The sequence below is a fragment of the Colius striatus genome, chromosome 8 (genome assembly GCF_028858725.1).
Source record: "Colius striatus isolate bColStr4 chromosome 8, bColStr4.1.hap1, whole genome shotgun sequence".
NCBI classification, from domain to species: domain Eukaryota; kingdom Metazoa; phylum Chordata; class Aves; order Coliiformes; family Coliidae; genus Colius; species Colius striatus.
Genome location: NC_084766.1, coordinates 4,324,702 through 4,352,467, shown reverse-complemented (window position 1 = coordinate 4,352,467; position 27,766 = coordinate 4,324,702). Strand labels below are relative to the sequence as shown.

At 39.5% G+C, this 27,766-nt stretch overlaps 1 protein-coding gene across 4 annotated transcripts in view; it reads left to right on the top strand.

Annotated features, from left to right (window-relative positions):
• Positions 1-27,766, top strand: part of KCNMA1 (potassium calcium-activated channel subfamily M alpha 1) — a 445,131-nt gene that overhangs the window by 1,128 nt on the left and 416,237 nt on the right. The gene's annotated exons all lie outside the window — the stretch shown is intronic.

Here is a 27,766-nt window from a genome sequence, read left to right as displayed (position 1 = left end):
GACAGACCCCAAAATAGACCAGCAGCTGGAGTTTCTCCCCTTCCCTTTTCAAATTTTTTGGATTACAAATGGAATAATATCTGCTTCAGTTATTCCTGGCACACAGACACCCACAAAAACACACACACCTTTTAATATATGGTTGCTAGGTTGCTGGCTTGCTTTGACGTACAGTGAGCTGTCTTCCCCTTTCTCCTGTCCCCTCCCCCCGTGAGCACACTTGATACAGCTCATAACCCAGCTGTACCAAGGATTTACCACTTAGAGGGAACCAGGAACAAAGTTAGAGTGCGAGAAGCGATGGTGCTCGTTTGTTTGTGTGTTTGGGTTCAGCGAGGGAGGTGTCTGCTTTGGATTGCCTAAACGAACCTCCATGTCCACAGTGAACAGCCACAGTGAACTTGGCCTATCTATGTTAGAGATAAGGAATAAAGAAAAGCTTTTAACTCAGCCTTAAGCTTCGCATTTTCTGTTTCATTCAGAACCAAATGTAAACTTGTCTTAGACACAAGTTAATTTCAGTTTTGTCACCATACATCAGGTCTTTACAACAGTAAAAGGTGATTTTCAGGAATGGGTGGGTAGTTAAGACATACCCCCAGCTGCTTCTGTGTGTATTTAGCATTTTCCTCTCCACTTGATGAATCAAACCTGCAAGGGCTATCGGGGATTTGATGAAAAAGACAGTTCCCACAGGTTATCATCTCATGCTTTTTTCCTTGAAAGAATGGAAAGTTAGACTTGTACACAGACTTCTCACACGTACAGACTCAGGCGGGCATGGTTGGGCTGATAGTGCATTGCTGGGACACAGTTAAAGCAGGTTGTTCCTTTCTGAAGCGGTACGGAAAGGCTGATTTAACTAATGTATCAGTTCACCAATTAACAGATATTGTGCAGGGCTTCCAACGCTTCCAGTCCAAACAATTTGACTTACTGTGGCTGTGTCAGGTTGTGAGATTGGAGTTTATTTCATGTTTGGACCCTGAAGTAGCTATGTCCAAGCATACCATTCCCCGGGGCAGGAGGATGAAGGGCTCTGCAGGTAGGGGGAGATAGATGTCTCTTTTTAGATTATATTTGTTCCACTTAGAAGGATTTTGAAGCCTCTAGTGAAGGAGAACTTTCAAGGGCCGATCCTGCATTCCTTCCATGCTAAAACGGGGAACTGGAGGGAATCCTCAGTGTGTAAGGAGTAACTACTCATTGCAAAACACTTTTCTAGGATTTAGGGTATAAAGGCTAACTGGAAGGGACAACTGAAAAATGTTGTAAACTGTCCTGTTATCAAACATATGCTTTGTGCTCTGTTATCAAACACATGCTTTGTGCTGCATGGGCACTTGGGAAAGGCTGACGAGGCAGCAGGTGAAAACTGTGAATGTGTATATAGATGCTGCCTATATTTGACCTGGTAGCAAAAGCAGTATTACAAGAAGTAGCTCCTGAGAGACTGAAGGCATTTTCTGCATGTTAGGACCTTTCCTTCCCCGTGCTGCCTCTTCCTCTGCTCCTCAGGCTATAGCAGAGTTGGGTTATCCAACAGCACCTCACCATCTACGTAAAGAGCGATCCCAGCGAGTTAGCTAAAAGAAGTCTTTCTCCTGTCTACTTTCTGTGGCTTCTCATTGAATAATTCACATATATGTGTGAATAATTCACAGAGTCATGTGTCCATATGTGTTATTGCAAAGAACTGTTAAGCATTTTCCCCCAGCTATATTCTAAGCACAAGGTTGTATTCCTCAGATTTGTAAGTGGTTGTCAGTGTCACTTTGGGGTGTAACAGTTTTTAAGGGCTGCATAGAGGGATTTAGAATGTGAGGTTTTGGTATGAAATTTCACTACAATTGGGTTTTTTTGTTTTTCTCTTAATTTTCTTGGAGATAGGCAAGCCAAGATGCTGTAAGTCAAGAACATGAAAACTTCAGCTAGCAGAATGAGAAACGTTGCCCCTTAAAATCCCATATCCAATTGATTTCATTGTATGTGGATAGAACATTACTGTTAATCATGGTCTGAAATTGATTGCTGACGTTACAGGATTTTTATGCTCCATCCTTACTTTATGAGATGACATGTTAAAAGTCTGTCAGAAAGAAAAAATGCAAATCTTGACCTGTGTTGTCAGTGTGTCGGGTTTAATGTGAGAGTCATTACAGCTGAAGCCCTTGTGTCCCTTTATTTAATATGATATATAATTTTAGATTCCAAAATTAGCCACAGTCATATTGCAGAGACTTAACAAATACTGTTGTTCTCAGGGTTTTCATCTACACTTTTAGGACTGCTTAGATAATTGTTAAAGAACTTGCCTTTGCTTTTTCGTTGTCCCTTGACCGATTTGTTCCTGTTTGTGTATGAAAAGTAGAATGTGAAATTGAAATTGAGCGGGGTGGACTTTGACACCATTAGTTGCTCTTGTTTCTGAAAGTAACAGAAAAATAAACTACACAAGTACATGGTCCACATAGAAGCTAAGTACCAATTATACAATCTGTAGCTCTTTTGATTGTATGGATCTGCTGCTGCAATCTCTGTGCTCCTGAAGGGCATTTTCTACTGACATTATCTGATGTTTTAGCTTTGAACAAACTTGTAAACAAAAAGAAGGAGCAGGAGAATAAGAGAGCTCAAGTTGGGAGCACGGCTGGTTCCTGAAGCTGTTCAGAGCAGAACCATGTGAAATTTGTACCCTTTCTGCGATACCAGACCCTATATCACTGCTCCTTGATTCCTCAAAGAGTGGTACCCCTTATGTACCTTATGCCTTCAGGGCTCTAGCATGTAGAATGGATCTGTATTGTTAACTTCAGTGTTTTGAAGAGCTTTTCCTACCCACAACTCAGGACTCATGTATATACAAAATCAAACGACCTTCTGGTTATAAATAGCAATTGCTAGCCTGAAATGGCAAGTCATAGAAGTCATCTTTGTTTCTGGTCTGCATATTTTGGAAGTTTAATGAATTATGCAGTGCTGGATTTAGTCAGTAGAAGCCAAGCAACCTTCTCATTTATTTTGAATAGAAAAATGCAGTTCTTAGGGGAAGTACAATGTTTGCAGAAGTCATCTTTGACAAGTTAAGGATTTTCACCCAGACCTCCAAGGCCTGAGAAAATGTAGAAGTGGAAAAAATAAAGCAGTGTTTCTACCAAACTGGTTCTCCCATAGGCCAATTTGTTGATTTTTTAGCAATACCTGCATGAATGTTTTCTACAAATAATATTAAACAAACTCCAAAGGAGGCATTAGATATTAAGCAAAGTATGAGAGTGCATTAAAAGGCACATGCGGACGCATAACGCAGGAGAGAGATCGCTTTGTCTAAGTCTCTTTGTGGAAACCTCTCTGGAAGATGTACCAAGCAGAAATGTATGAACAACTGGAAAGCTCAGGGGATTAGCAGTGGACTATAATGCATTTTGCTGGGTAGTCACATGCACAGCCTGGCTCACAAACACTGTCTCATGGCTATCAGGTGGTCTGCGCGTAATTACTCCGTGAGCTTCCCGACGGACAGGTTGCCAGTTGCAGGGTGAATGTGGTGGTGAGCTCAAGGACTGAAAGCAAAGGTACTCACAGCTCTTTGCAGATGGAGTGAAAACAAAAAGGCACTGGTGTGGACAGGAGTGTTTTCCATGCCGTGAAGAGGAAGACGCTTTGGGCTCTCTGGAGCTCGTGATGGATTTCACATTGTATAAACACGTGGTAAAATTGGTTATGCATGCAGCAAAGAGAATGTATGGACAAAGATGTAAGCTGTAAACCAAACAGTCTCAACCCAAATGTTGTTTTGATGCAATATCATGCTTATTTTGAAGGCTGTGCAACAAGTACGTTTAAGGAGAAAATCTGTGCTCGGGAAGAATTTGCAGCTCTCACACGCTTTGCCAGTCTGCAAAGGCAGGTTGGAAACCATTGGATTTCACAGGTTTTTTGCAGTTTAACTCCAGAAAAGAAATGCCTGTAATGGGGAACAAAAAGCTCTTCAATGGCAGTGATCTACATCTGCCATTTGGATGTGGTAGGATTTCTGAATGCAGAATGAGGGCAGTTTAGAACCCCAGAGATACAAAAGCTGGAAATTTAGAGCACGCTACTCCTAAGTATAATCTCTGTAGGGATGGGATCTAATGATTATAATCAAAAAAACCAATGATGGCCCATGTCTGTCCTGTGCTGGTGCAAGAAAGTTAATTGTGAATCTTAAGTCATCGAGTGTCCTTCCTGGGACAAATTCCCAAAAGAAGCAGCAATGTCTAATCAGCAGGTGAAATCCAGAGCAATGATTAGCGTTCCCTCAGAGCCTGCTTCTGCTGTTCTGTGGAATACAACTCCTACTGGCAAAAGTTTATGGGAATTTCAGGCTTGGCTGGTAGTAATTCCTCATCAAGATCAGACTGTAGCTCAGCAGCAGTGAGGCATTGTGTAGCATGAGATTGTAAGGCAGCAGTTCCAGAGAATCTGGTGAGACAAAAACTCTTGATGAAATTAGGGAATGGGGTGTCCTTTTGATTCTGTGAAACATACCTCATCACATTGCATGATGCCACCTTCTTTATCTGTGTGAAAACCATTGAATTAGCAGGAGTCTAAGAAGGACACAGTGACTACAGCTTGTGGAGGTTTCCTAAGGGGAAGATTGCTGAAACACTATGTGTGGGTGTTAATGGTTAAAAAATATTGTTCTCCCCCACATATCATTTCAGTGACAAAAGTAAAGGGACTACACTTTAAAAAGCTGTCATAAAACACTGTACTTCTGTCATGAGTTCAGACTCTGCCACATGGTTGAAGGCTTAGAGTCATAGATTATCTCAAGTTGGAAGGGACCCATAAGAATCGAGTCCAACTCCCAGCTCGTGGCAGGACTGCAGTGCCTGACTCTTCCACCCAGCCTGCAAAGTTAGTGCAAGACTCTGCTCTAGATCACAAGATTAGACTGGCATTTAGGCCAACTTTACACAGAGCTAAATGCACAAATTCCAGATTACACCTCATGGTATTTAAGTGTGAGCGCTTTGTCTGTGCCACACAGGTCACCTTGGGTTGATACCAGAAGGTGGAAATACAGCACCAGTTTGTTACAGTTTTACCAATAATACAGCTAGAGGAATAAATGAGAAAGAAAGATACCCATCTTCCATGCCTGTCAGAGATCTGTTGGTCAGGAAGGGCTCGTTTTGAATCCTGGTGGTATTTATAGCCTGAGAATACATCAGGCTTGCATCTTTGAGAGGAACACTTTATTCCCATATATAGTATGCACGGTTCTGTTTAAATGAATGTGCTGCCACTGAAATGTGTTGAGTTCAATTTGCTTTGAGATGATATATTGCATGTATTTGTCTGTTTGAGAGTTACAGAAATGGAGAGCGTTATCCAAAGCCGGTTGAAATAGAGGGAGGCGAGTCTTCAATTGGTTTTGGACTCGGGCCTGGTTGTTCACAGTGTTCTAGATGAATCAGATTTATTATTTTTTTTCTTCAGATGATTCTGGTGTTAACATTTTAAGCTTTTAAAAGCTTTTTTCTTTGACTGTAGCGAGTTGCATTCACTTGGCTTGTGGCCATTCTGTCTGGGGTTTCAACGGTACAAACATCATAGTTAAAAATCACACAAGGTATGTTTCCATTCCAGTCAAGATCTACACCTTCCTGCCAGCCCCCTCCCCCTTTGGAAACCAAGGTTTGAGTGCTTGCACTGCTGATAATATCCTATCATGGCACCTCTCCTGCGAGCTGATGTGCAATGGTAAATATTGGCTCTTTTTATAGAACCGCAGTAACTGCACATTGAGTGGAGCTGGCAGAGGTCCCTTTCCCCATGGATCACCTGTGGGACAGAGGCACGTGTGCAGCTGCAGCCCCGAGCCCTGGAAATGTCTTTGCCTGTCCTTAACTGCACTAGTTTAAATAACAGAGCTGACAACATATAGTGGAGAAAACCCCCCAGATCTCATCAGCAGGCCAGAAGAGTGTTGAGAAGGACTGTAACATCATCAGTTGTAGTATGACACAGCGACTGGCACAGAATGTGAGCAGCTGGTCACTGTAATTGTTAGATACAGGTCTGCTATGTTGTGTTTTTATTGATCTTTATGTACTGAGAAATAAATTCTTAATCCAGTTTTGTTCCCTTTTGTCCAAGCAAATGCTGATTAAATATGTGGCACTTTCTTTCTCGTAGTTCATTAATTTTTCACGATGCCTTTTACACTTTTATGTAATGCTTTAGCTCTTACTTGTTAAACTAAAAAGGTGACTTTCTTTAAATGTGATGTTATTAATGAGAGTAACTCTAGCACTGCAGGTGTTGGATTCATTTTCTATTTAAGGGAAACATTATTACAGATAAGTCTTTCTTAAAAAAGCTGTTTGCAAGTGGCAGCCTTAATATTATAAAAATAAACAGAGTGATTCTTTAAGCATCTTGTGATTTTTTTTCTAGTATGAACTGAGTAAAGCTTTTTTTAGTTGTGATTATGCTGGGGTATTCCTTATTAGCCTCTTTGACCTGTAATGGCCATAGTTGGTGTAGAGCACTTCATGTGATATCAGATGTGGGGAATCCTTTGGCTACGAGTGCTTTGACATCACTGTTTTGAGAGTGAGTTTGCTGATCAACAGGGAGGTGTGGGATGTTTTTACAATGTCTAGGTTTTTGTGCTATAAATATTGTTTCATAAGGTTGCTGATAATCCCTGCTTGGTTTTTAAGGACTTGAATGGGAAAACCCCTTCCTCTTTCCTCTTCTTTTTAGTCACAAGAAGAGCCTAGTTAAGAGAAAATATTGCAGGGTCTATCTATGTGTGGTGCAAACATTTTTCCCCATGAGGGAATTTTGTAATGCTTTGATTGTGCACTTCTGGTAAGTCAGTTTGGTTACCTGGAAGCTTTTTCCAGCTTTCTGTGTTAGTTTTCTTTCTGTTCCTGACATGTTTATATCCAAAGGCTTCTGATTGCTTCAGCATCAGTGGACTGCTGGTTTTGTGTCTGCATTGTTTTCTTTAAGGCTCTCAGCTCTAATGTGTACTTGTTTCCTTGCATCCTTTACAGTACCATTTTTCTGCTGTCTGCAGGATAAGGTTGTAGTCACCGTTTGTTCTGTTGTGCTTAAGGAATGATGTCTTTAAGTGAGAGAGGGTCTGGCTTTTGGTTCAGGGCCATACAACATTTGATGTGACTAAACACTGGTTTTCCTCCTCTGACTCTGCCTTATTTAAGTTATGGTGTTGTCTTTTCATGAGTCAGAAGAGCAGAATTCATATTATAGATTTGTTGTTCCTGAAAGAACACGACATAAAAAAAGGTCTCAGTTTTGATATTTGCAAAAATAACTCAAGTTGCTTTGCTGGAATGTGTCCCTAGGATATAACAAAACTTTCAATTTACTACAAGTGGAAAAAGCTGTCCAAAGCATTGAGCTCTGCCTCTGTAATTCTAACATTTTAATGTTAACTTAAATGAGATGTACTATAGCAAAGCCTTTGAGTTGGTCTCTTTGAGTTACCAACTGGATGATAAGATAACGATTCCAGGAGTGAAAGAAGAAGACATTTGATTTCCAGTTGATGGCATAATGTTTGTTATGAATTTATGCATAATTTTAAAGGAATACTCACACAGCAGTTGTTCAGGTTAATAAGTGGAACTTAGCTCAAGGCTTGCACAAAACAGCCGTTCAGACACCAAGATTTAGATTTAAGATCTGAATAAGGAGTTGGATTTCAGAGTCAGTGATCATTTCAGATGGTTTCAGAAAGACATACTATTGTTCTTGAAACCTTTTTTACCTTATTCAGATACCTGTCAATGAACACATCAGCTAAAATCCAAGTAACTATTATTTTTCTTTACTGTTGATACATATAATATTCGGGACTTGAGTAGGTTTTGTCTAATCCTCTGCTTTCTCCTCTTTTTCTCCTCTCCTCTTCTTCTCTTTATATATAAACATAGGAGAAGGTGTTTTGATGTTTGTAAAGTTAGACATGGGTTTAAAACTCTTTAAAACAGCAGTGTCCCTTACATCAATGTCCAATACCCTAATTTTCTTTTACCTAAGATGTTGATACACACCCCCTAATAAAAATGTTTCAAGCTGATTGCTCTTAGAAATATTTTTAATTCAAAATAAGTTAAACCCCCTATTTTTTTCATGCTTAAGAAATTCATTTGCAGAACCTGTTGCTTTAATAAAGCTGTGTATAGACTTTTGCCTTTATTGACTGTCCATTCCATTGTTTGTTTTTGGGCTTGTGTTCTTTAAAGTGAGAAATGCTAATGGCTTAAATAGATCTTCATCTTGCTGCTATGCCAGCTGTCTACCCAAGTAAAATGCACCCTTACAATTGATTATAGAAACTTTATTTAGGAATTTTCCTGTCTTATTAAAGAGTGGTTGAATGAGACAACATACATTCATCATTTGTAGAGGTGGGAAATAGTTCAGCCTCTAGGGTGAAATCTTTACTTGTTTTTATAAAGAACAAAGGAAACCCACAATTTCATAGGCTTGTCTGATCCCTTTTTATACACCAAGAAATAGAACATTCAGTTTTGAAGTAGCTGATGTTTCAGCCTGCAACAGCTCAAGGGTACTGCAGAAGAGACTCCAGACTTTTCATCAGGTGCAGTAAGAACATAAACCTGCTGAGTTAGTAATTGTTAAAATCCTTCAGTAGTGGTCAGCCAGGGGATTGCTGAGTTGTTATGAGGTGGGTGATCCCACATAGTGAGCTGATTTAAGAGGTAGGGCTGAGTGGGTGTGTTGGGAGGGTGAGGGGATATGATATGATATGATATGATATGATATGATATGATATGATATGATATGATTGATATGATATGATGGGATGGTGGCTAGAGAGAGCTCCAGGCTGTCATTCAGCACTTAACTGTGCTGTACTCATATGCTTTTGAGAGAGCAGATGGGGATTACCAATTTGGTTTAGAGCATGCCTGATTGCATGATTACTTCTGTGGAGGTGTCTGAGCCACATGATGCAGTGTTTACATCTACTTTGTAATTTGGTATGAAGTAAAGGTGATGCAAGCCATACCTGATCTGACCTAGTACCTGTTGAGGCCCAGTTACATCACTTACCACTTTTATAAGAATAAATGTAATCCATCACAGCAAGTTCAGTGTTCTGGGGCAGTGGTATTTTTTTAATTAGTCATTTAAGACTGGACTTGCCATCCTGAGGTGTTAAGATTCATTCCTGTACAATGCTTCTGCACCACTTAAGTTCCATTTAGAGGGCTGAAAGATTTGTTAATTTTGTAGTATTCTATGGAAGTGGGAAAATGAATTTCTAGGACTCTAGGATATATTTCTTAAACGTTCAGCTCAATACAAGGAGCATTGTGTATTCAAAGTCACACTTAGCAACTTAAAAACAGCTATCTGAACTATTTTTATTATCATAGTATTCAGAGCCACACTATTTTGCAGCCTTAGTTATGCCAGCTCCTATTACCAGCTGACAAAGAAGCCATCCTCTGCCTCATGCCATCTTATGATCTGAGAGAAGATAGTAAGGAGAAAGCCAAGAAGATTGTGAAGAACTGGTTTGCCCCAGTCCATGTAAAGCAGATGAATTTGTTAACATGCATCTACTCACCTCTGAAGGTGAACATGTTCTGAAGGGAACATGGTTTATGAGTCCATTAGAGCAGTTGCTGTTTTTCAGGAGCTACAGGTGATTAAAACTTGCTGTGCCATACAAAGATCCCTTCTCGAAGATGCATTTTTTACATGAGCAGAGAACTAGGAATTATTTGGGGTGCAATGAAATTTTAGCCATAGTGTGTTGAGGAGTTTGTAAGAACAGGAAAATAACACAGTGAAAGGAACAAAGAAGAAGGGAATCAGTCGAGTTCAGTATACAGTGTATGGTATTCATTTCATCTGCATGCAAACACTTTGAATATGCTTTCTCCATTGCCATTAAAGAAAAAAAAACAACCCCACAGTTTTTAAACAGTCATATCCACACTGGATTTAAATAACAGTGTTACTTTTAGAATCCAGGAAGGTTCCCAGTTAAACACACGCTTGTTGATTGTACTATTTTTAACTTCTTTGAACAGCATGTGTTCTCCCCAGATATTTATTTGTGAATGTTGTATTCTGTTCTTAAAAGGAAAATCTCTCTGTGTCTCGATTCTTTTTCTGTACCCGAGAAAGGCAAGAAGCAGAGTTCTGGTCAGTGCTTTACTTCTTCGAAATCCTAGGAGATGGGGTAAATTAATTAAATCTAAAATGGACCCATCTGGTAGCATGAGCAATGCCAGGGGAGAACAGGTGAAAGAATCTGAGCCAGAATAAACATACAGTGCGTTATATAACCCGTAATGTAATTTGTGACACATCACAAGCAGAACACTAATCTTGGCGTTAGGCTTTTGACTTTTCCTATGGTGGTGTTCTTCAGTCAAAAGGTTAATGTGGTAGTTTGAAAAGCTTGTTTCTGTTGCATTGCTAAAAAGCTAAATATTTTCTTGTTATTATTTAGACAGATGTATTTAATCCATCCTGTGAACAACACACCGTTCCCTCTATGACTTTGCTTTGGAATGAAATGCGTTGACATTGTGTGAAACAAAGTCAGTCACTATTTCAGGAAAATAGTATACCTGTCCAAAATTTGGAAACCTGTTCCCCAAAGGTATGCTGCCAACTCAGTTTCACTCCCCAATTTATGTTTGTGTAAGTAGAATAAAACATCTCCATGCAGATGTTGTTGTTGCCAGAATTACCTTGTTCTTTAAATGCCGTGCAGTACTTTGAATGGAGTCATTGCATCCCTGGGAGTAGCAATGTAAAAATGACTGGAAAAAATTGAATTTGTATTACCTGATTTGGGAGGCATGTAAAAGGTAAACAGTATAAATGCTGAGGAGAAGTGAATTAGATTAGAAAAGAAATGGCATTGAAGAGATTAAAGGACGGTGTCTGTTTGCAGAGCAGAGTTAGTAGTTTGGCAGGGCTCCTTAGCACACATGCCTTTTTTATTAGGGCACTGGTTAGACACGATTGTGATGTCGTTGTCAATGTTATGGGGCATGTGTAAGGCACAATCTTTGGGGAATGCATTTCATGAGGGCAGGGCGGCAGATGCCCGGATCTTTTGGTGTGACTCTAAAACAAGTGGAGAAAGTAGGGCAGAGAGCTTTCTGTGAACTTAGGAGCTTAGTAGCCAGATCTTTATCCAGCTTAAAACCAAAACAATCTCATTACCTGCCTTTAAGTCAGATTCCATCCTTGTCTATCAATTGTTTCAGCATCCTCTGTACTTTTAATTCTTGCTGCACAAGTTTCACTGTTTTGTGGTTTTTTTATAGTGTAAAAAAGCCAACAAATGAAACAAACCGTGACAGGAATATTTTATGTGTATAAAATGAAGATTGGAAGGAGCTTGTTTCATTTGTCTCGCATTTCCAACTCTGGAGTGAAAGATTCTAGGTGGTTTGTAAGATTACATAAATGTTGGTTATCTTTTCACAGTGGAGAGCATTGAATTTGATTTTCAGTAAATAATGTGCAGAACAAGATAGTTCTGCCACAATTGGAATGCTTACAAAACTGTCAGTTTAACTGTGGTTTATTATCTGGGGAGAAGGGGAAAGATGATACTGAAACTCTTTTCCTATTTTGCCTCTTTTCCTTTCTAACAGGAAGTAAATATTTGACTTTTCAGTCTTACATTTTATTTCAAGGTGTAAAACAAAAGCAAAGCCAATGAATAGCTTGGTTTGCAGTCTGCTCTCAGGAATCCTATTTTGACAAGTCTTTATAGTTTTTGAGAGTTCTTTCAAGATGTCAATTTGTTGATCTTAAAAGTTTGATGCAAATACATTCATACTTCTGTCTGCTCAGCTGTATTCTCTGAATGTTTCCATTCCTAGGCTGTGGCTATTTAAATATATGTGTGTAAAATGCATATTGACACCTGTGTAGATCTCACCAAGTCTTTTATGGATAATTACACCAAAGTTCGATGTTTTTACAGTGTGCTGTTCCATCAGTGTAAGTGTGTTATGCTCATTTTAATGTCTGTAATAGATTGTGGAAGACATGCAATAATAGCCAGTTAAACCTGTTTCTCAGTTGTAGAAATATGATAAATTCCAGACAGCCCCTCAAATCAATGGATTAGATGAGACCAAGAAAGGATTTAGCAGCTAAACGACTGTAAAAGCTGTGGTCAGCTATTAAATGTGTGGCATTGGCTTTTAATAATTCTTCTGTTTTCATATAATTGTAGATTTGTTAAGAATTTGATGTGGTTTATTTGTTGAAATTGCTATTACAGCAGCCACAGATAAGTATGTTGTAACAAGCATAGTTACTGAATGATCAGCCCTTGAGAAACTGAATGCAGCTTTGCAAGACTGGAATGAAAGAAGTGGCAAGAAGAGAGCAGTATATACCACAGAAGTATCTGGCCTGGGAGAAAACACTGTAAAGAAAATACTGAATGTTGCATAATTATTTTAAGTGCTTTGGTGCATTCATGCCTGTCTAGGCCATTCCCACGCTGTTCTTTTTCATCAGTGTGCTTGTTAGTGTGTTGCAGAGTTCAGTTAATTCTTCAGTGCAGTGTTTTTAGACTTGGCTTTTTAATGCTCCTTATTTTTTTCACTTCATCTGAAGTCTGTGCTGTCATCATAGAACAAGGTAAACGTGCCAATAAATCATGGAGACTGTCATTCCATGTTTGGAAGTTACTCTTTTTTTCCTTCCAGAGGTGAACATCAGAATGTGGAGGAGGCTTGTTGCTATATCGACTGTAATTCATAGTTCCTGGTTAGTGACAGAATTTTGGCAAGACTAATTACCAGAAGCAAGAGATGGTTTGATGCTGCTTTTGTATGTTTAAGAGAGACATAGATTGTTGATATCCCAGGCTATTCTACTTTGCAAGAGAGGTCTGAAATAGTTACTTGCAATGTATGTGGCAGGCTGATGCTTAGTGTAGCTCAAAACTTTGCTGCTCTATAAGCTTGAAAATGTATGATATGTTCAACCAAATATTTGCTTGTCCACAAGCAAATTCAAAACCTCCCATTCTTCCTCTATTGCCCTTTTTTAAGTCTTGTGAGTACTTGATGGAGCATCTTGGTCTGAGCTGATCTACACCAGAAAAAGATTAGTGCCAGGAAAGGGGTTTCCAGGTTGGAAATGGCTGACCAGTGTAGCAGAAATAAGCAGTGCTCTGTGGTTTGAAGGAACTCAGAAGTCTTGGGCTTCTGTTAGTGCAGTGTAATCTGAATTCAGCTGAAGCTGTTAGTGCTCAGTTTTAGTGAGAAATTGCACCTTAACTGTTTTTTAATTTATCCAGATGGCTTTCTGATTACTTTGGTGCTGTACAATGTGATCCTTTTATCCTGTTTGGAGCAGTCTGTTACTATAGAACTTAAGAAGTAAACAGTCATTGTGCAGGTACTTAAAATATAGCTCAGTGACAGGATAATGGTTAAAACAGAACTTTTCTACTTATCCTTTCCTGGTCAAAAATTGAAGCTAACAAAATTCCTCTAGTGATTTTACATACTGATGGTTGCAGGGGAGAGACACAAACACAAAAAAAGCTAATGCTTTCTCTTTCAATTCAGTTACTGGTGGAAATTGATTTCAGAAGTTATCAACAACTGGGTTTTGGTAACATCAAATAAAGCACCAATTTAATGTCTTAAAACTTCTCCATATGGGTGCATGGAAGAACAAGTACCATACTGTTTTATCACAGCTTACTAATGGTACTTTGTAAGTATAGATTGTGTAAGTGCTTCTTAGAATCTGCTGTTTCTGTCAGTCCAGAGAGAGCTTTCACAAAATATCCACATGTACAGATGCTACTGGAAGCTTGACTTTTGATATCATTGTCTGGAGTGACTTTTATTCTTGGCTACTTGGGATTTTAATCCAGGGAGCCTGTTGCTCTCTTAGTTGTGATCCTTGTGTGTGGCATTTATACAAATGGAATTGGTAAATGTACAGTCAGAACCATTCAGAGGACTTGAATAGTTCAGATTTAGTATTTAGTTTGCTTTTATCCTTCATCTAATTTACAGAACTATGATATAGAGCACTGAGATGCCATGTAGAAAACTGCACTATATTGCTTTTATAGAGTCATAACATCATAGAATTGTTTCAGTTGGAAAAGACCTTTAAGATCATCGAGTCCAACACCTCACCTCACACTGCCAACCCATCACTAACCTATGGCCCTCAGCACCTCAGCTGCATGGCTTTTAAATGTCTCCAGGGATGGGGACTCCACCACCTCTCTGAGCAGCCTGTGCCAGTGTCAAACAACTCAGTGAAAAAGTTCTTCCTAATATCCAATCTAAACCTCCTGTGGCACAACTTAGGCCCATTTTCTTGAGGTTTTGTCACTCATTTCTTGAGAGATGACTCCCACCTCACTCCAGCCTCCTTTCAGATAGTTGCAGAGTGCTCATGTCTCCCCTCAGCTTTCTCTTCTCCAGGCTGAACACCCCCATTCCCTCAGCTGCTCCTTGTAAGACTTGTGCTCCAGACCCTTCACCACTTCCTGGCGGTTCTATTTTTCAGTGGATAAACAGAAAAAGACTTGTCATTTTCCTATTATATACTTATATCATAGGCTTAAATTGTCCACTATTTGTGCAGCCAAACATCAGTTCAGTTTCCCACCTTTTCCTTCTCTTCACCCTGTGCTCTGCCTCTTTTGCAGACAAGAGCCATTCTGTATCTTTGTACAAATACCTTCCTCAGGTGTGTTGTCTTCAGATTATTTTGAGTGACTGTAACACTGAGCTGGTGCATTCTCTGAGTAATACATTAGAATATACTACTTACTGCCAGTGTACATGGCCCTCTGGTATACTTTTAATGCTGTGGGGACCCTGGGGGAAGGTGATAAGTTTCAAGTAATGGATGCATCATATAGGAATTGGAATAAAGTGATATCTCCCTGCAGAGCTGTAGGGTGCTGTTAAGGAGATTCATCTAGCCTTGGGTGCATCTTCCTTGGCAGCCTATATGTTAGCCTGGAGTTGTAGGGGTGAAAGAAATAATATTTCTCCAATCATTGCTCAGTAGGGATCCTCCTGACACTTTGGTTTGAAGTATTATTGTAATACAGATGTAAAATAAGTCTCACTATAACAATAATTTCCCTGACAGTTCTCAAGTGAAGTTCAGCTCTGTGCAGGTTTTGGTAGAGGAGGCCTGGAGAGGACCTGTCTGTTGGGCTGACTGACTGAAAGTCTTTCCTGGGAACAGAGGTTGTAGAGGTTAATAGAGAGGTATCTTTGTAATTCCTGAAGAGAAATAACACTCTAAAGGTTCAGAAGTATTATCTCATTCATTTTTTCCCCCCAAGTGCATCTAGCAAGTATTCGTAGTCAAATCAAATCTGAGCTTGTACTTAAGTCATTTTTGTCTGATTAGGACTGAAGCACTTGTCCCATGATGTTTTGAGAAGCCTTGGTTCTTAAATCAGTATTAAATTCTTAACTGCATAATTTATTACTGTTAGAGATACAAATGGGTCAGTGCCAAACCCCAAAATGCAAACACAGGGATTTAGAATCCAGTCCAAGAATTCAACATAAACTCAGCAAATCCTGGGCCAGAACTGGCAGCTTCCCAGCACTCCAGGTCCAAAGCCATTCATTGTCATCAGTGCCATTCCAGCATCTGAATGTTAGCTATTTAGGTCCTTCAGTCTTGAACATCCCCTGATAGCAGCTGGAAGGAGGTTAATGAGTTTAAAAACCCCAGAATGCCAGGGGTGTTGTGATCCCCTGAGCAGCCTGTTTCCAGAGATGAAATCTTCATTTTAAAGAGAATCTCAAACTAACAGAAATTTTCCACAGAGATGAATAATTAAAGAAAAAAAACACAACAAAACACCCAAACCACAAATGAAAGTTCTAAATATGCTTTATAGGCACTGGCATTCTATAGTATCAGATACTGTAACTCAGTATTTTTAGCTACATGCAGGTCCCAGAGGGTAATTGAGGATTGAGACCTCATATTGATCGCTGATAATATCCCACTTTTCTTTAGTTTCCTCTAAAGAACTTCTTTTTTGAAACAAGAAAATGTGTCCCAAAAGTTTAGGAGAGAAGTCTCAAATTTTGAGTAACTATATTTTAATTCCCCCCTTCCCCCCCCCCCCCTTTTTATTAGTTTGGGAGAATCCCTGCTAAGAAATGTCAAACAATACACGTTTAATTAGTTCTTCTAGGATTGCTCTAAAATATAGATATGAAACATCCCCATGTAATGCAACCAGCAGTTGCTAAAATTTCAGTGTGTTACATAGGTATAGGAAATTAAAGCTGGGCAACAATGGATCTCAGGAAAAATGTGTATGGGTGTGAAAAACGTCAGTCGACAGTTAAGTGGAGCGTAGCAACTGTGTAATAGCACATGGAGACACTCCAGGAAAGAAAGAGGAGCAAAGAATATTATACTTAACACAAATTTGGCTTCAGGTACTCAAAGGTGTTTACCTAAAATGAAACTTGGCAAGAAGCCCCAAATTAAAATAATCTCAAACATAAATGCACTTATGTAATTACTGAGAGTTGTGAATGAACCTAGAAAACAAACCGGTCCTGTATTTTGGAGAGTAAAAACAGGAGAAATGTCAGAACACAGAGGGCTTATAATACATTATTCATGTCTCCACCCCTGTATCTCTCACCCTCTTTGTATCCCGTAAAGTCAGCCTAGTCAGCTTCTGTGGAGGCCTCTTTTGTCTATGTTGCAAGTAAGATCACATATATTCTTTACCCCTTGTGGATCTGCTCTTCTGAATGTGTGTTGTGCAACTTTGCTGATGAGAACAACAAAAACCTACCTACAGAAAACAGATCCGGGGAGGGGGGGGTTGTGCTTTAGCAGGAGGTTGTGCAACTCACTCCAGCAAAGAATGCATGTCTGACATCCCAGAAAATGGAGGGATATGGTGGTTGTGTGGGACAGTAGAGAGTGCTCCAGCTTTGGAAAGGGAAAGCAGAGTGATGACAAGGAATGGCCAGAAAATATTCTTCAGGCTTCAGTAAACCCAGAAATATCAGAAATAATATTACAGAGAAATTCAGCAGCTCTTGTTCTGGCTGCCTGTGCAAGGAAGAGATTGAAACTTCAGCAGGAGTGAAGAAAAGCAGCTATGAACCTTCATGTAGTGGAATGTTTTCATTTAAGGGGTTTGTCCTAAAAGATGAGGAGCAGAGAGAGGAAAAAACCCAGCAGGTACCACATCATTCAAGATGATTAATTGCAGTAAAGAGGGTGGGAGACTTGGATAGACTGTAGGAAGCTTGTTGCTAGAAAAAAAAGAGAACTCTTTCTACATTTGCTTGGTGTGTGTCCAGTGCCCTCTATTTATCCAGTGTAAATAGGAAAAGATTGTGGTATGTCACTATTGGTCTCGGTTTATCATCCAAACACTTCTTTCACTGACTTTAGTGGGAATTTTGCAGTCTATCCAAAGTGAAAATACTTCTCTCTGGTGTTAGAAAAACAGTTCCTTAAATAGATGGCCATTTATGTTTCTTCAGAGCATTTGAAAGCTAGTGGACTGCTGTGAGGGTTTCACTTTTGAACACTGGCATGGGATACTAAAGGAAACAAATATTATGCATAGTAAAACCTACCACAGGAACCAGAAGTTTACCTAGTAAAAATGGCAGCTGCAATTACATAATCATTGTGTGTATGTTGGAAACACAGCTTTTGAAATGTCACTTTCAACACTTTTGAAAAGGCAGCAGTACAAGTCGGATATTTTTTAGGTTGCTTTTGATTAAAGGGCTTCCTAAATGCAACTGACCTGTGTAAATTCCAAGGTAAAAGCATGAGAAAAGTGGCTTGGTCTTAGAAAAGAGAAGGTAGGAATATAGTAGAAAACTATATGATGCCAGAGTTTGTTGATGCTCCTTCTATTTCAGCTTTACTGGACTGGAGTTTTAACAGCAGAAGATAAGCTGAAGTACTAGCATCACAGTATTTTTCCCTCTCCCTCTGTTAATCATAAATGTCAAGGCCTTGCTTGCTTTTACTTCAAAGTAAGGTAACTTGGAAATCTGGTATGCCTATCACATTTTCTGGCAACTGGTAAGTTGGAGAGCTGCATAAAGACTTTTCCATCCATTTCTGTGAATCTACCAGTATCACTCAGACAAAAAAACCCACAGAGTGAATGAAAAATCAAACCTTGACCCTTACTTAGGCACAGGTTTTAAGTCTTCAAAGCACTGGGGTCTAAGAGGTGAAATGTAGATTCAATAGTTTAAAAAATCCAGTGCTGTGGAAAAATCTGAAGTAAAAAAAAAGAGTGGCACTTAAAAAACCTGATTTGTAGAGGCTTACTGTATGGAAATTCTCAGGTCACAGTGTGCAGGCAAATGCTGCAGCTGTAGAAGGATGCAAAAGACACAGATGACATTTACACCTTAACAGTCTTGAGCACTTTTTCTGAGTGAATCATGGATGGCAGAAGCACTCCCAACTCCATTTCACGTAGCAAGTATGGAAACTGAAGCTTTTAGCTGTGTCCTGAGCCTCTAGGAATTGGGCTGCTCAGCACATCTACACACCCAAAATAGCTGATCAACGTAATTCCTCCCCCATTTTCCATTTCTAGTGTGATGGCATCTGCTGTTCTGTGGAGACCAAAAGATGAAATATTGGTGCTTCTGACATCTGTAGCCCCTCAAAATAAAAGTCTGCATATATGAAAGAACATCAATATGTATGCTTCCATCAAGAATTTTAACAGCACAGTGTGCCTTCATGGATACACAATCTCAGATTTTAGCCCTGGCTTTAATGGGACAGTGAAATGGCACATTACTGTTTCATTCATTATTGTATGAGATATTATCAGCTTTTAAATTTGCAGTTGTTATCTCTAGTTCATTTACTGAGTCATGCAAAAACCAAACCAAGTCCAAGGCGCAGATGATTTGTAGCACTCTGTGTACTCAAACTATTTCTACTGAGAAACTTAAAATGGGTTTTTCTGCATTCAGTCAGGCTGAGATGGAAATAGAAGTTGCTTAAGTAAATAGGGGGAAAAATGCAGTCTTAATTAGAAGAGCTAGTACTACTAAGTAGCTGAATATGACCAAATTGAGAACTTGTCTTGAGACATTTGGCCTTTGTTTCTTCCTCTCTTCTGACTTCTTGAGAGGAAAAGGGGTTTATTTAAATAAGTGAAGCTCTGAGACCACACACAGTTATACTGAAAAAATAAACAATCTGATGTCTGAGTGACTGGGCTGCTCTTCAATTTGTTCAAAACACAAATACCTCAAATATGAATCTAGTTCAAGATGGTAAGCACATTTTGGCCACATTCTGCTAGTGACCAACGTTCATCATTGCAAGAAATTTCCACTCTTGCAGGAGTATTTTAGCAATAAAAGCCTAAAGATCCAGGTGGGGTGTTTCTGGTTTCTTTCACCCCTCCTGCTAATGTGATGTGCAGGGCAGTGTGTTCTGCTGTAGTTGTGTCCAACCTGGGGAATTGTCCTGTAATGCTGCTTGTGTCCAGCATGGAGCAAGGACTCATACCTGGAAAGTGCAGTCTCAGTGTTAAAGACTTTCAGGATGTAGGTTCAGTGATAATGCAGAAGCTCATGGATTGATTATCTGGTGCACAAGGATGTTTGATAACCTAAGTCCTAGCCAAAACAATTCATCTATTTGAGACCAAGTTTGGTGATCTAAGATAAATGTGGGTTGTATGATTTAATCATATTTTGAATGATGGGGGTTTTTTACTTTCTCAGTTTCTACTGTTTGAGGGAGATGCCTTTAAAATTTGTATCAAACTTCTACAAAATATGATACTGTCATTTTACTCTGGTAAATCTGGCTATGAAGGATAGCATCCTTCAGGCTTTCTAGAGACATAGGAGTGTAACCTTTCACAAGCAAGATCAAAAACCCACAAGGTTTATGGAGGCTGATCTCTTACTGGCATTGTTCAATATTCCTTTTTGTATTTTTAATAGCAATTTAATTGAGCTTTTTACCAGGTTTATGTAGGAAGATTAACAACTTCTGACAGATGATATCTGTGTGTTGTTTGTGGTTTATTCCCCTTACTTCACATTTCATCATCTTAGAAACCCAAGTTTATGACTTCCATGCAGGAACCTAGAAGGATGTTCCTGGATCTGAACCACATGCACATTCTGTCCTCATTAAGATGAACAGCAGCAATGAAGTGCAGTCAGTGAAGATGAAGAGAGGCGATGTGGAAAGCTGACTTCTTTGTGATTGCCACTTTGATGTAATGACTTAAACTGTGCTTTAAGTTCATGCCAACTCCAATGAGAAACCCTTACAGCCGGTAGACTCACATGAGCCTCTCTGCTTTCAGGTCTCTAGATGTTTAAATGCTACGTGAATACTTAACTTGTCTACTAAGTTTAGCTTCTTAAGTATGAATTGTTTAGAGGGAAGTGAAAACTTTCCAGCTCTACTGTACACATTTTGTTGGCTCTTAAAGCTGCCTCTGTTAGCATGTAGTGAATTAGTCATATTTGGAAGGTCTGTCCAGCATTGAGAGCGAGCTTTTTTCTTGAAGAACATGAGATTCTTGCAGGCACAGCATTAGGTGTGGGTGTTTAGAGTCATAGAGTGGTAGAGTTGGAAGGGAAGTCCAACCCCCCTGCAGACGCAGGTCCACCTAGATCAGGTTGCATAGGAAAATGTCCAGACAGGTCTTGAAGACCTCCAAGGAAGAAGACATTGTATCTTGCTTTTTGGAAGGGAATTCCTTTTCTGTTCCTTCACTTATGATGGCATTGGGTGGACATACATCCACGTGAACATCTTCATTCTGTAGGCACCAAGGCATATCAGACCACCTTTGAAAACTCTTAGGATGAAGTCTTGGTTTTGCTGGAGTCAGATATTTTGTAACAGCAGGGAAAGGAAACACTGATTTTTTTTACCTTTGGTTTGCTTTCTTGCTGCCTTATTCCCGAGGCAGTTGTTGAAACTGTGAAAGAGCACCGAGTCAGAGGTTTGCACCGACTAGTCTGCTGTCAATACAACTTCACGTTCACTTTGCAGAAGTGTCAGCTATCAGTGGCATTATTCCCTGTTGGAGTGATCAGAAGAATGGCAGGAGACAGGATTTTCACAGCTGCCTAATGAATATTCTAAAACATTTGGAGTTATTTTAAAATGTGGCTCTGAAATTCCCCATTTATCTTCTGCAGTTGCGAAGAAATAAATGTAACTGCCTACAGTGCAGGTTAAACAGTGCTGAAAGTTGCATTTCCCAGTTAATCTCTGAGCCTCTGAATAAAGGGAGTGAGTAGTTGCTGTTAATGTGTAGGTTTCTCTCTGTACCTTCTCTCCTGTTTTAGTCCCCTGTATTTTCTGTCTGATGTATAGTAAGGGGAGTGTCATCAAGCCCAGACTTCTGCTAGTTTAAGAGAAGACAGTTTTTAGTGACAGAGGCTTGATTTGATGATGAAGGGCAGCTGAGAGGAAAGCACAGCTGAAAGAGGGACACTGAGGATGCAGGCTGGTAATTCTGAAGAGGACAGTGATGAACTGACATGAGCCTGATTCTGAGGGAAGAGTGGAACAAAGAAGTACTAGTGCCACAGCTAACATGGATCTTCAGAGTTTGCCAGCGTAGCAGGGTACGTGTGAATGGATGTGTGCAAAAGGCAAACAGGGATGTACTGTGGAGTAGGGAGGATAGGGCTGAGCAATGGGGTGACTTTTGCAGCTGTCATAACAAAAGATAGGCTGAGTAAAGCTATGAAAACAAAGTAATGGGTGATACAGGGCTCATTTTTGCAATGTCTATATAGCCTGGTTCTATGTGTACTAAATGGTAAATTCTCATATGCTGCTCATTGTGTAACCCAAGCTAAGGAATTCTGGCCTAAAATGTTTCCATAGGTACAAAATGTGAAGTAACTAGATGGAAGGGGAATAAAGCTAATTTAAAAATACTTCCTGTTTAATTCAGGAGAAGGGGCCTCTGCAAAGTACATAAATGCATTTTATACTTTAAAACTGAGTGGTCAAGCTCCTGTAGTTTTGTCTTCAGAAAAAAAGTTGTGTAGGGCTTTATATGCAATGGATCAGCAGCAAGGCTGTTCAGTTGCATGGGATTGTTAACACATGAAAACAGTATTACTTTATCATTCCTTGAAAATGTTCTTATTGGTGTTTCATTTCTGCTTTCAGAATGTGATGTCATAAAAGTTACAGAAACAATGAGAAACGTTATTTTTAAATGTGAGTTAAAGTTGACAGGGTTTCAGAGGTGAGGTATGACCATGGAAACTGAGTAGCTGGGTAGCAAGGGGAAAGGAAAAAACACATCCTTGTATGATTTTGGACTTGTTTTGAGGATATGCATGTGCTTCAGGATATAAACAGGTCTGTTCTAAGGTTTTGATCTGTAAGTGTACAGGTATGATGGTTGCTGGGCCTTTTGTCTTTGTACATATCTGGTGCCATGGTACCTCCAACTCTGTGTGAATTAAGTTGTCACAAGTATTTTCTCTACAAATGCAGCCTCTTGAGTCATATCCCTTGGATTTAAATGTAAACAAAAGGTATTTGTATGGGATGGACTGACAGCATTGAGGATTTACTCATCTGTGCAATTGGAAAACCACATCCACTCTGGCATGACTTTGGGGAGACTATGGGCTCACATCCTGGCGAGGTTTGAGTAATTGATCGAGAATTCATAGCTTGCTTCCTTATTACACTGGCGGTACTTCTTTTATTCATCCTTTTCCATTCGATCCCAGTTTGAGTCAGAGGGTGTGCACAGAAATGGCTGGCTCTAATAGTTTTTTTTGGAGACAGTGGGATGCACAAGTTCTTTCTTTGTATTTCCTATGCATATATTCCTTTTAAATATTTTCCCAGTTGCAGCTTGTTGCAGTTAGAGATGTATGTGAGGTGTTTTGTTAAGTAGTCATACATTTTGTGGTCATACTTCTCACAATTCTTCTACAGTGACTGATACATTCACCCTCCAAGGTGTAATGGGTAATGGTAGTGTTTTGGAAAAGCAATTTGGTTACAGGGATGCTGGTCTGGTTATAAGGCTTTACACTGTTGAAACCACCATGGTCACAATGCAGAAATCATATATAGAAGCCTGTGCATTTTCCTCTTTCAAAGTGAGAGTGCAGTTTGCAGCATCCAGCATAATGATTTTGCTATTGCTGCTCTTCTTTCTTTGTAGATCAGTGATATTGAATATATAGGTGCAAACTTAATGAGAAAATAAACAGTAATTGCCAAAATGAGAGCTACTTCTACATAAATTATAATTCTAAAAGTCATGACAGTAAGATATATGGGATTTCTTGCAGGCAGGATGCATTTCTAACTGCTATTGTAGTCTGACCTACTTTTGCCAAACTAACTGGAAGGCTTTAAGAGAAGGAGCAGTAACATTTCAGAGCTGTAGAGGAGATCTGTTTATATATATGTGTGTGTGTGTGTAAGTAATTGCTAATCTAAGCTGTGAGTGATTGTCAGATGATGGAAAAGAACAATATTCTGAAGTTACTTAAATAGCATGAGTTTCTCACTAAAGGACATAAGGGGATCCACAACCAAAGGGATATATCATAACTATATTTTTGGGACTTTTATTAAGTCCTTACCTGGGCTCCAAGTTGTCACCACTGGCAACAGCACAGGTTGTGCTACCTGTTTAGGATTTCTCCATGGCATAAATGAACAGGGAAGAGGAGAGCCCTGATGGCTGATGGTTGTAAACTCAAGTTCAACAGAATGTAGAGCAGGGTGTTAGACTTGATCTATAGTCTCACGACTGGGATAAAAATAAGCAGTGTGCCATAGATAATCATAACCAAAACCAATTTTTGAAAGGACTTAAATGCTTAATACCTCTGTGTTTTAGTTTTTCTTTATGGAGGCTGTTTGGAAACACAGGGCAAGGGGAAAGCTTGTTGTGACATAATCCCTGGGGGGGTAAGTAATCTCTGAGAATAATTTGGAGTCCTAAAAATCTTCTGAAAAGTCTTCCCTGTACATACTGGAAACTCTGACTGCAGGCCTGCTTTTTCCTTTTCTTTCCAAAGTTTTCAGCACCTTTTTATATCTTCAGTTGACTGGCTGAAATATGAACACTCACAAATCTTGGGTCTTGGGGGTTAAGAGTGATGTTACAAGCTACATCCTCCATAACAGCAGCAATATTAGTTACAAACAGCATCATTCTTGTTATGTGCAAATCTGTATGGAGTAATGTTATGAGCACCACTTTGTGAATTTGAACATGATTTCAAGTGTTCTGTGCTTCTGTCTCTTCAAAGTTATTTCTGGCTTTCTTCCAGGATAGTTTTTTTTGCATCACTTTCTAGGAGTGTGCTGTCCATGGGGTTTATGGAAAAAACAGGCTCATGGGAATAATAATAATGGAACAGCTCTGTCTTCAGAGCTCACCTGCTAGAGATATTGATGTGGGAGAACACTTTTAATTCACTCAGCACACAGAAATCACGGTGTAGTCATCTGGCAAACTGAGTTAAGATGACTGGCTGTGCATTAATGAATCACCAACACCCCACCAAGGGACCATGATGATGGGGAAGAAAGTGCGTTGGAGGTGAGTCACAAGAGCCCCACCAACAAACATTTCTGAGTGGAAAGTACATACGTGGTGGTGAATCACCAAGAACTCCACCAAAAGTCTGCGTGTGCCTGTCTTAATGTTTGTGGGATGACAAGTATTTGCAGTGAAAACCTCAGCTAGTGAAAATCAACACTTCTGTATAGAATAGACTGTAAGGTTCTGGGCCAGTGTTTTAAGCTGGATTATGTTGTTCTGTACTTGTAAGAGGCACAGTGTTTTGGTCTTTACTTGTTAAGGCTTTAGGAGGTGTTGTATCTACCTGGCCAGGTTCCTGCCTGTAGAAGGCTTTTCTGCAAGATGGGTGGCACTTGAAATTTGTAATGCAGTTAGAGATTTTGGTGTGTAAGTTGCTGTGGAAATGCAAGAGGTGGATCTACTGACCTTTTGAAGGGGGAATGGGGACAGACAACTTTAGTGGAGTAAATCAAAGATGGCATTTACTTTGTTTCTCTAAAATGTTAATACAAGGTTGATAAAAATGGTGTTGAATATGAAGGATGATGTAATAAATAAATCTATATAAAAGTCAACACCAGACCTGGGTGCAAGAATTTCCTAAGTAAAGGTAGAATTGGCCAGATAAAGATAAGCCCCCAACTTCCACATTGGTCCTTTCTACTTCATAGGGCAGAAGTATTTCTTCCCTTACAGCATTGCTTCTCCCCTATCCCATTCAGTAAGAATCTTCCCTTCTTAACAAGGGCTTGATCTGTAAGAGAATTGCTTTCTGTGGCCCAGCTTTCTGTGGCCCAGCTTTCTGTGGCCCAGCTTTCTGTGGCCCAGCTTTCTGTGGCCCAGCTTTCTGTGGCCCAGCTTTCTGTGGCCCAGCTTTCTGTGGTGCAATCTTTCTTCATGCAGACTTCCAAATTCTTAATTTGCAGCCATAGCTGTAATCTATAATGAGAGTTGTTTCTTAATGAGTGTCAATATTGACACTTCTTGCAGTTTCCAAGAGAGTTTTCCTATAGTTTGTTAAATGAGATGCTGATGGCAGTTAGCCTTTTTAGGTAAAAAGAAGCTAATAGAATTTGGGGGTTCTCCTTATGGTGCAGTCAGAATGTCTTGGATGTGTGAAACATCGAACATGTTCATTAATTTTTGTTAGAAGTGAAGAGGTCTTATTAAATGAAATGATCCTATGATTAGAAATTAGTGGAAAACCTATGAGAGTTCTGCAGTATTTGTCTCGTGAGGAGAAATTCGAATTGTCCTTAAAATAAAGAATTTCAACAGAACTTTTCCAGCAAGAAATTAATTCCAATAAAGCTATGCATACATGGCTATATAATGTTTGAAAATTAAAACCAAATCCAAAACAAGAAGAAACAGCTGCAGCATGACCAGAATCTCCTCTCAAGAGCAATGTGCTTAAGAAAGATTAGTTCTTCTGGCCTCGGGGATTGTTCATGGAGTACAGTGGAGGATGCAAGGACTTGAGGAATATCTGGAAAGAAAGAGGAGACTCTGTAACATGCATTTTAAGGAAAGTGACTCTGGTAGTGAGGAGTGTCTGTTGTTACCCAGAAAGGTTTCTGATAATCTTCGTGGCTTTGTAGTGTGAAGTTTGGACAACTAGCATCTATGTCCTGCCTCTTTTAAAGGAAGTTTGGTGTGATCTTTGGACTTCAGTTTTTCTGTGAAGGCTGTCATCAGTGCAGGCTGTTGGATTTGTAGCTGTAGCTGTGGGGAACCAAGATGCAGTCATGAGGTGTGCTGCATTTTAGTGAGACAAGTGGCATATGTTCTAATAAAAGCTGAATTTAGAGGACAGTAGTGGTGATTCTCTTGTGTGCTATGTGCCAAATACTGCTTTGCATCACTTGGATGGAAGCCCCTTTCATCTTGCAAGTCACCTGTTTCAGAGGCAGCTGGGCAATGCTTCCAGCTCTTTCAGAACCTGTGAGCTTACGTAAGCTGATTCAAGTTTGAAACATATAGCCAAAATAATTAGTAAAGAGTTTCTGGCTCTTCTCACGTCTGGCACTTTGGAACAAGTGGACCTGCTCTCCCTGTCACAGCAACTGTTCTTAGCAACATGGGGTAATGGAAGATGAGCAGCATTCCTGTGCTGCTTGCTTCCTTAAGGTGACATGTGGAACTCTTGTTTTGGCTGCTCTTAAAATGTGATTAGTGACCCTTAAGTGCTTTATAAGGGTAGCAATATGAGCATAGAGAACATACATACACACACAAACATATATCCTCACTTTAGCCATGCTCATGTATATATGTTGACCTGCTCATGTACATTTTGTATATACTAGTTATATATATGCCTTGCTTACATTTAAAATGTAATATATGGGCTATTCCTTTTTAGAAAGGCAAGAGCTAACCCTGTTAAGCTTGCTCAGTTTTTTGGAAGTGAGATTTTGTTCTTAAACAGCTTTTGAATGTTTTTGGAACAAGAAAGCTGGAGAAAAAGATTGTTTCTGTTTGCTTTTTTAAGCAGAGTGGTAGAGAGTAAAGAGAACTTGTGGGGTTTTTCTTTAAAATAAACACCAAATGAGCAAAATCACAAATGCCTCTTTCTTTTTGATCCTATTTTCCAATGATCACAGCTTAACATTTTCTAATTTTAATGAGCTTGTTTAAAGTACACACATGACTAGTTTAGTAAATCTCCAGCTCTGTGTATCAGAAGTAAATGATTTATTTTCTGGCACTGGAAAGAAAAAAAATCCCATGAGGGCTGTGTGTGAGAGATCATCATTTATCTCTCTCCCATATATGTATAGTTGGAGAGGAACTATTACTTCTAATAAAACTGTATTTGGAAGACAAGCTAGAGAGTGGAAGAATGGAGGTAATTTCTTTACACTTCCAATGACATATAGAGCATTAATTTTTATTTAGTGATTTTTTTTTTTCCCCACTACTTTGCAGTAAATTGGGATTGCAGGATACAAGCTCTTAGCTTTGTGGCTGTGCCCAGGTAAGCTGATAGGAAAGGCTTTTTGAAAGTTAGTGCAGGTTGAAACTCATCATGAGCAACTGGTAGGTTCACGTTTATGTTCTTCTTGGATAAACTCTAGGTGAAAAAAGCAATCCATGACACACATTTTCTATATGCTCACACAA